Consider the following 9,509-nt stretch of genomic DNA (forward strand, 5'->3'; position numbering starts at 1 on the left):
CTGCTTTAAATTCACAGGAAGAGGAGGCACTTATTCAGGTGCTAAGGACACACAAGACAGCTCTTGGGTGGTCCATAGGTGACCTTAAGGGCATAAGCCCAGCTAAATGCATGCACAAAATCTTATTGGAGGATAATGCTAAACCAGTGGTTCAAACACAAAGGCGGCTAAATCCAGCCATGAAAGAAGTGGTGCAGAAAGAGGTCACCAAGCTACTAGAGGCTGGGATTATTTATCCTATTTCTGATAGCCCCTGGGTGAGCCCTGTCCAAGTCGTCCCAAAAAAGGGAGGCATGACAGTGATTCATAATGAAAAAGATGAACTGGTTCCTACAAGAACAGTTACAGGGTGGCGCATGTGTATTGACTATAGAAGGCTCACTACAGCCACCAGAAAGGATCATTTTCCTTTACCATTCATAGACCAGATGCTAGAAAGACTAGCAGGTCATGATTATTAGTGCTTTTTGGATGGATACTCAGGCTATAACCAGATTGCAGTAGATCCCCAGGATAAAGAGAAAACAGCATTCACATGTCCATCCGGAGTGTTTGCTTATAGAAGGATGCCATTTGGGCTATGTAATGCGCCTGCAACCTTCCAGAGATGCATGCTCTCTATTTTCTCTGATATGGTGGAAAAATTTCTGGAAGTCTTCATCGATGACTTCTCAGTATATGGAGACTCATTCAGCTCCTGTCTTGATCACCTGAAACTTGTTCTGAAAAGATGCCAAGAAATCAACCTAGTTTTAAACTGGAAAAAGTGTCATTTCATGGTGACTGAAGGAATTGTCCTTGGGCATAAAATCTCAAACAAGGGAATAGAGGTGGATCAAGCAAAAATAGAGGTAATTGAAAAATTACCACCACCTGCCAATGTTAAGGCAATCAGAAGCTTTCTGGGGCATGCAGGATTCTATAGGAGGTTTATAAAGGATTTTTCAAAAATCGCAAAACCTCTAAGCAATCTGCTAGCTGCTGACACGCCATTTGTGTTTGACACAGAGTGCCTGCAGGCGTTTAAAACGCTGAAAGCTAAGCTGGTCACAGCACCAGTCATTTCTGCACCAGACTGGACGTTACCATTTGAGCTAATGTGTGATGCCAGTGATCATGCCATGGGTGCAGTATTGGGACAGAGGCATGACAAGCTTCTGCATGTCATTTATTATGCCAGTCGCGTTCTAAATGATGCCCAGAAAAATTACACAACCACAGAAAAAGAATTACTTCCAGTGGTTTACGCCATTGACAAGTTCAGATCATACTTAGTAAGATCAAAAGTGATTGTGTATACTGACCATGCTGCTCTTAAATATCTACTCACAAAGCAGGATTCAAAACCCAGGCTCATCAGATGGGTATTGCTTCTGCAAGAGTTTGATATAGAAATAAGAGACAGAAAAGGGACAGAGAACCAAGTGGCTGATCATCTGTCCCGGATAGAGCCAGTGGAAGGGACGTCCCTCCCCTTTCTTGAGATCTCTGAGACGTTTCCTGATGAGCATTTATTTGCCATTCAGGAAGCACCATGGTTTGCCGATATTGCAAACTATAAAGCTGCAAGGTTCATACCCAAGGAGTACAACAGGATACAAAAGAAGAAATTAATTACTGATGCAAAGTATTACTTGTGGGATGAACCTTATCTCTTTAAGAGATGTGAAGACGGAATAATCCGTAGGTGCGTGCCTAGAGAAGAAGCACAGAGGATCCTGTGGCATTGCCATGGATCTCAATATGGAGGCCATTTCGGAGGTGAGCGAACAGCCACCAAGGTCCTCCAATGTGGCTTCTATTGGCCCACACTCTATAAAGATTCCCGAGAGTTTGTACGTAACTATGACAGTTGCCAAAGAGCTGGCAATCTGCCTCATGGTTACGCCATGCCTCAACAAGGAATCTTGGAGATTGAGTTGTTTGACGTATGGGGAATTGACTTCATGGGACCTTTCCCACCATCATACTCAAACACTTATATTCTGGTGGCAGTTGATTATGTATCAAAATGGGTTGAGGCCATTGCCACACCCACCAATGATACTAAAACAGTGCTGAAATTCCTCCAGAAACATATGTTTAGCAGATTTGGTGTCCCTAGAGTACTAATCAGTGATGGGGGCACTCACTTCTGCAATAAACAGCTTTACTCTGCCATGGTTCGGTATGGAATTCGCCACAAGGTGGCCACTCCATATCATCCACAAACCAATGGGCAAGCTGAAATCTCTAATAGAGAATTAAAGAGAATCCTGGAACGAACAGTAAATACCCGTAGAAAGGATTGGGCACGGAGCTTGGATGATGCTCTGTGGGCTTACAGGACAGCATTCAAGACCCCTATAGGGACCTCTCCATACCAACTCGTGTATGGTAAGGCATGTCACCTGCCCGTGGAACTGGAACATAAGGCCTACTGGGCAACCAGATTCCTAAACTTTGATGTCAAACTAGCAGGAGAAAAACGATTGCTCTAGCTAAATGAGCTAGAGGAGTTCAGATTCATAGCTTTCGAAAATGCCAAGCTTTATAAAGAAAAATTAAAAAAGTGGCATGACAGAAAGCTGTCATCTAGAATCTTTGAACCAGGACAGAAGGTTCTGTTGTTTAACTCTAGACTCAGGCTATTCCCCGGGAAACTGAAATCCCGGTGGAGGGGACCATACGTGATTACAAGTGTATAACCATATGGTTATGTAGAGCTTCAAGATATTGATTCTGATAAGAAGTTCATTGTCAATGGACAGAGAATTAAGCATTATCTTGAAGGCAACATTGAGCAAGAATGCTCAAGGCTGAAGCTAGATTAAAAGCTCAGCAAGGTCAAGCTAAAGACAATAAAGAAGCGCTTGCTGGGAGGCAACCCAGCCATGGGGCAACAATCCTCTAAGCATTTTACCCTATTTTTTATTTTTATTTTTATTTTTATTTGTTTATATAAAGTTCACTGACACTAGGGTGAGGAATCATTTACAGAAGACCTCGGCACACAAAATAGAGAAAAAGAGCTCACTGGCAAGAAAACGCCAGTAATGGTAGCAATCTGGGCGTTCAACACCATAAATGGGCACCCACTGGGCGTTGAACGCCAGTAATGGCAGCAGCTGGGCGTTGAACGCCCAGGAGAGCAGCATTTGGGCGCTGAACGCCCAAAACAGGCAGTGTTTGGGCGTTCAAACGCCAGGATAGCAAAGGAGGAGCCAAATTCATTTTTTCACACGTATTTCCATTCTAATTTCAAATTTTATGTTTCAATGCATGATTTTTACATGAACATGTTAAGAACCCTGATTTCTAAAATCCTTAATTTCTAAAAATTCCTCTTTCTAAATTCAATCCAACTCTTTTCAAATCTTTTCTGAAAACAAATCTATCTTTTTCACTCTAAAATCTTTTCAACTAATCCATATCTTTTTCAAATCTCCATATTATCTTTTACAAAATTCAGATTTATCTTTTTTCAAAAATCTATCATATCTCTTCAAAATTAAACTATATCTTCTATCTTATCTTTTTCAACTCAATCTTTTTATCTTATCTTCTATCCCTCTCCTTTCTTTTCTTTTGCTTGAGGACAAGCAAACCTCTAAGTTTGGTGTGTTTATCCGAGATCACTAAGATCATGGCTCCTAAAGGAAAACAACCCACTCCAAGAGGCAAGAAAGAGAGCATTCCAAAACCACTTTGGAATCAAGGGAAGTTCTTATCTAAAGAACATTCAGACCATTATCTTAAAATAATGGGTCTGAGATCAGTGATCCCTGAAGTTAGATTCGATCTGAAGGAAGATGAATATCCGGAGATCCAGGAGCAAATTCGAATCAGGAACTGGGAAGTCCTAGCTAATCCTGAAACGAAAGTGGGAAGGAACATGGTCCAGGAGTTCTATGCTAATATGTGGCAAACTGACAACCAAAAACTATCTGGAACTGCCTTCTATGACTATCGGACCGTGGTCAGAGGAAAGATTGTTCATACCCACCCTGACAAAATCAGGGAGATATTAAAGCTACCTCAGCTAAAGGATGATCCAGACTCCTTCAACAGGAGGATGATGAGAGCAGACATTGTCCTGGATAAGATTCTAGAGGACATATGTATCCCTGGAGCCAGGTGGACCACCAACACAAAGGGTGTCCCAAATCAACTCAAGAGAGAGGATCTCGAACCAGTCGCCAGAGGATGGCTAGACTTCATTGGGCATTCTCTGTTGCCTACTAGCAACCGTTCTGAAGTCACAGTTAAAAGAGCAGTGATGATCCATTTCATCATGATGGGAAAGGAAGTGGAGGTTCATCAGCTGATTTCAACTGAACTCTACAAAATTGCTAACAAATATTCTAAAGAGGCCAGGTTGGCTTATCCAAGCGTGATTTCTCTGCTCTACAAGGACGCTGGAGTAAGGATGGGAATAACTGAGTATATCTCAATTGAGAAGCCAATCACCAAAGCATCAATGGAAAAACAACAAGCATAGGATGATCCCATCAAGAAGAGAGCACAGGAATTCCTCCCAGGGATCCCTCGATCTGAATACTGGGAGTATCTTGAGACGTCTGTTACTAAGATACAGGAAGCTTTGGAGCAAATAATAAAAGAACAGAAGGAACACAGTCAAATGCTGACCTATATGTTTAAAGAACAAGAGGAGCAAGGGCGTGACTTAAGGGAATTGAAGCGCCAAAAGTCTTCTCTTGCAAAACCAAGCACCCCAAGGATCAGAGGAACCCCCGTTCCCCCAGAATAAAGGTTGTTAATTTCCAATTTCTGCCTTAACTCTGTGACAGTGTCCTTATAGAAGTTTACCTTAGGAGTCATATAGTATTAATTAGTATCTATTTTGATTTTATCTCCAATTAAGCTATAGTTTATTTTTCTCATCATGAGCAAACATGAATAAAGTAGTAGATCTTTTGAATAAGAGGCAATAAAATTTTGAGTTTTAATAAGAGAAATTCTAATTAGTTAAATGTGGTGGCAATGCTTTCTATCTTCTGAATGAATGCTTGAACAGTGCATATGTCTTTTGAATTTGTTGTTTAAGACTGTTAAATATGTTGGCTCTTGAAAGAATGATGAATATGAGACATGTTATTGATAATCTGAAAAATCATAAAAATGATTCTTGAAGCAAGAAAAAGCAGCAAAGAACAAAGCTTGCAGAAAAAAAAAAGAGAAAAAAGCAAGCAGAAAAAGCCAAAAGCTTTTAAAACCAAAAGGCAAGGGAAAATAAAAAGGATCCCAAGGCTTTGAGCATCAGTGGATAGGAGGGCCTAAAGGAATAAAATCCTGGTCTAAGCGGCTAAACCAAGCTGTCCCTAACCATGTGCTTGTGGCGTGAAGGTGTCAAGTGAAAACTTGAGACTGAGCGGTTAAAGTCAAGGTCCAAGCCAAAAAGAAGAGTGTGCTTAAGAACTCTGGACACCTCTAATTGGGGACTTTAGCAAAGCTGAGTCACAATCTAAAAGGTTCACCCAATTATGTGTCTGTGGCATTTATGTATCCGGTGGTAATACTGGAAAACAAAGTGCTTAGGGCCACGGCCAAGACTCATAAAATAGCTGTGTTCAAGAATCATCACACTGAAATAGGAGAATCAATAATACTATCTGAATTCTAAGTTCCTATAGATGCCAATCACTCTGAGCTTCAATGGATAAAGTGAGATGTCAAAACTGTTCAGAAGCAAAAAGCTACTAGTCCCGCTCATCTAATTAGAATCTGAGCTTCACTCAAAAACTCTGAGATATTATTGCTTCTCAACCTATTAGTCTTCTATTTTATTTGTTTAGTTGCTTGAGGACAAGCAACAGTTTAAGTTTGGTGTTGTGATGAGCGGATATTTTATACGCTTTTTGGGGTTAATTTCATATAGTTTTGAGTATGTTCTAGTTAGTTTTTAGTCTATTTTCATTAGTTTTTAGGAAAAATTCATATTTCTGGACTTTACTATGAGTTGTGTATTTTTCTGTAATTTCAGGTATTTTCTGGCTGAAATTGAAGGAGCTGAGCAAAAATCTGATTCAGGTTGAGAAAGGGCTGCTGATGCTGTTAGATTCTGACCTCCCTGCACTCAAAGTGGATTTTCTGGAGCTACAGAACTCGAAATGGCATGCTTCCAATTGCGTTGGAAAGTAGACATCCAGGGCTTTTCAGCAATATATAATAGTTCATAATTTGCACAAGGATAGATGATGTAAACTGGCATTCAACGCCAGTTTTTTGCCCAATTCTGGCGTCCAGCGCCAGAAAAGGATCAAAAGCTGGAGTTGAACGCCCAAACTGGCACAAAAACTGGCGTTCAACTCCAAAAATGGCCTCTGCACGTGAATTGTTTAAATCTCAGCCGAGCACACACCAAGTGGGCCCCAGAAGTGGATCTCTGCATCATCCATCATAGTTTACTCATTTTTTGTAAACCTAGGCTACTAGTTTAGTATTTAAACAACTTTTAGAGACTTATTTTAGATCTCATGACATTTTAGATCTAAACTTTGTACTCTTTGATGGCATGAGTCTCTAAACTCCATTGTTGGGGGTGAGGAGCTCTGCTGTGTCTCGATGAATTAATGCAAGTATTTCTATTTTCCACTCAAACACGCTTGTTCCTATCTAAGATGTTCATTCGCGCTTAACTGTGATGAAGGTGATGATCCGTGACAATCATCACCTTCCTCAAACCATGAACGTGTGCCTGACAACCACCTCCGTTCTATATCCGATTGAATGAGTATCTCTTAGATCTCTTAATCAGAATCTTCGTGGTATAAGCTAGAACTGATGGCGGCATTCATGAGAATCCGGAAAGTCTAAACCTTGTCTGTGGTATTCCGAGTAGGATTCTGGGATTGGATGGCTGTGACGAACTTCAAACTCACGAGTGCTGGGCATAGTGACAGACGCAAAAGGATAGCAGATCCTATTCCGGTATGACTGAGAACCTGCAGATGATTAGCCGTGCTGTGACAGAGCATGTGAGCATATTCTTCACTGAGAGGATGGGATGTAGCCATTGACGACGGTGAACCCCTACATACAGCTTGCCATAGGAGGACGTGCATGCGTGAACAAGAAGACAGAGGAAAGCAGAGATTCAGAAGACAAAGCATCTCCAAAACTCCAACATATTCTCCATTACTGCATAACAAGTAACCTTTAATCCATGCTCTCTTGTTTATTCGCAACTCAACTGATAAACATAATTGACTTCCTGACTAAGATTTACAAATTAACCATAGATTGCTTCAAACCAACAATCTCCGTGGGATTCGACCCTTACTCACGTGAGGTATTACTTGGACGACCCAGTGCACTTGCTGGTCAGTGGTACGAGTTGTGAAAAGTGTGATTCACAATTTGTGCACCACCCAGCTCAGCCAAAATATCTTATCTTTTCTTCTCCCAAATCCTTATTTTTCTTTTCCGTTGTTATTTCTTTCTCCCCCCTTCCTTCTTCCTCTACTCATTCTCACTTTTTACATTCTGCTTCCTTATTTTTCACACCCATCATCAAGGTTCTTTTCTTTCTTTCTTTACTTTTTACTTTCCCCTATCAATTTTATTTATGTTTTATATTTTTCTTTTCACCTTCACAATCTATATTTTCCCTTATTTTTCTTTCTTTTTATCTCTTTTTATTGGTGTTGAAAATTTATTTCAGTCTTTATTTTCCATATTTTGCTTATGGATTATCATGGCTTTGTTTGACAATTATATATTACTCTTCATAAGGGTTGCTTGCATGTTCAAATTTATTACTTCCAATAACACATTCAACATGCATGCTATGTGTTTGGGAAAATGCCCGTATGGCATTGCAAATTATTATAATTTATTCTATTCCACTACTTTAATGCCTGCTTTTCACAAAACCCCTTTTATATTTTATTGATTAAAATATAATTGTCAATACAAACAGTTTGTTAGTTTGAATAATTGATCTATGCTACTCATGCCTTTGTCGGCATGCCAATAAACATCTTGCATTTAATTGCCATCACATGCATTTACTATCTTACCTTTGATGACCCTTTCACATGTAGTCTAGACCATGTGTTAACGACATCCCTCTTTACCATGCATTGATTACCACTCATAATATTCGCTCCCTTGCTCGAACCCTTAACTTTACATGTACTTACCTCTTCCCTTTTTCAGGATGGCCACCAAGAAAGGAAAAGAGAAAGGTATTTCCAAACCACCAGCAAGGAGAGGAACTAAAAGAGCATTAGTAGCAGAGCCATCCTCAACAGCAGTAAAGCCCTCAACAAAAAGAATTAAGAGGATCATCAAGATCGATGAAAAAGAAAAAGCCTTTCCAGCAAAGGACACTGCGCAGTTACCTAACTGCTACTGTGAGCAGATGTTCCCCATCCTGGCAGAGAGCAATTACAACAATGAATACCTTCTCATCTTCCCAACCCGCATTGCTGAATTTGTTGAGCCGCAAATTGAATGAAGACAATGGGGATTCCTACGGAGACAGCCACGGCAGGTTAATCTCTAAGGGGTAGTAGAATTCTACTCCAACTTTCACATGGCAACCATGCAGTCTGTCTATATCCGTCAGAAGCAAATCCCCATAACTGAAGAGGCCATTCAACAAGCTTTAGATCTTCCCCCTGCTCCAGAAGGATTAGACGCATTCCAAGAAGCCTCACTCAAGCGCCAGACATACCAATTTGACTGGGACGTCATTCTCAGCGTTATAGCACAACCTGGCAGCAGATGGATCTACGGATACCATCGATCTCGACCAAAAGGGATATCGGCTTTAGCACTTACCTTAGAGGCTCGTGTATGGGCACAGATCATGTCCCATTATGTCTTTTCGAGCACTCACAAGTCCTCCTTCACTGCAGACATGGCTGTTTTACTCTGGTGTATCCTTACAGACCAGCACCTAAACTTACCAAGACACATCCGGAATGCAATGGGACACGTACGAATTGCGGGCAACTTACCTTTTCCCACCTTGGTTTCAGATCTCGTTTCGGCAGCTGGAGTCTCCTACAGAGCTGGGGACACCAAAGCCATACTCCCATGGGATGATCAGTATGTCCCTAACGGGAAATATATCAGACTATCAGCAGCCACTACAAGTCAGCCTACAGAACCGGCTAAAGACATTCCTCCTTCAACACCACAAGCACCTACAACAAACCAACTTCTCCATCAGATACTTGAAAGGTTGGATCGGCAGGAACACATAGCAAAGCTAAGAGAGTGTCGTAACAAGCGCCGATTCATATACCTCAAGGAGCTACTTATGGGAAACTACAAAGACCCAGACACCTCGGAGTCCACTTCATTTACCAGCACAGGGAGCCATGACGATCCCGATAGTGGAGATGCTGCTACCAGCCCCCCTCTATTCCTGACAGATGGCACCGAGGATGGTGCAAAGCCTTAAGTGTGGGGAGGTCGGTCAGTACCTGACTTTCGGAGGTAATTTCTTTTCCTTAAACACCAGTAAAATAAGATATTTAGTTAATTTTTCTTTTGTA

Source organism: Arachis hypogaea, chromosome 20, assembly GCF_003086295.3.
Source record: "Arachis hypogaea cultivar Tifrunner chromosome 20, arahy.Tifrunner.gnm2.J5K5, whole genome shotgun sequence".
NCBI classification, from domain to species: domain Eukaryota; kingdom Viridiplantae; phylum Streptophyta; class Magnoliopsida; order Fabales; family Fabaceae; genus Arachis; species Arachis hypogaea.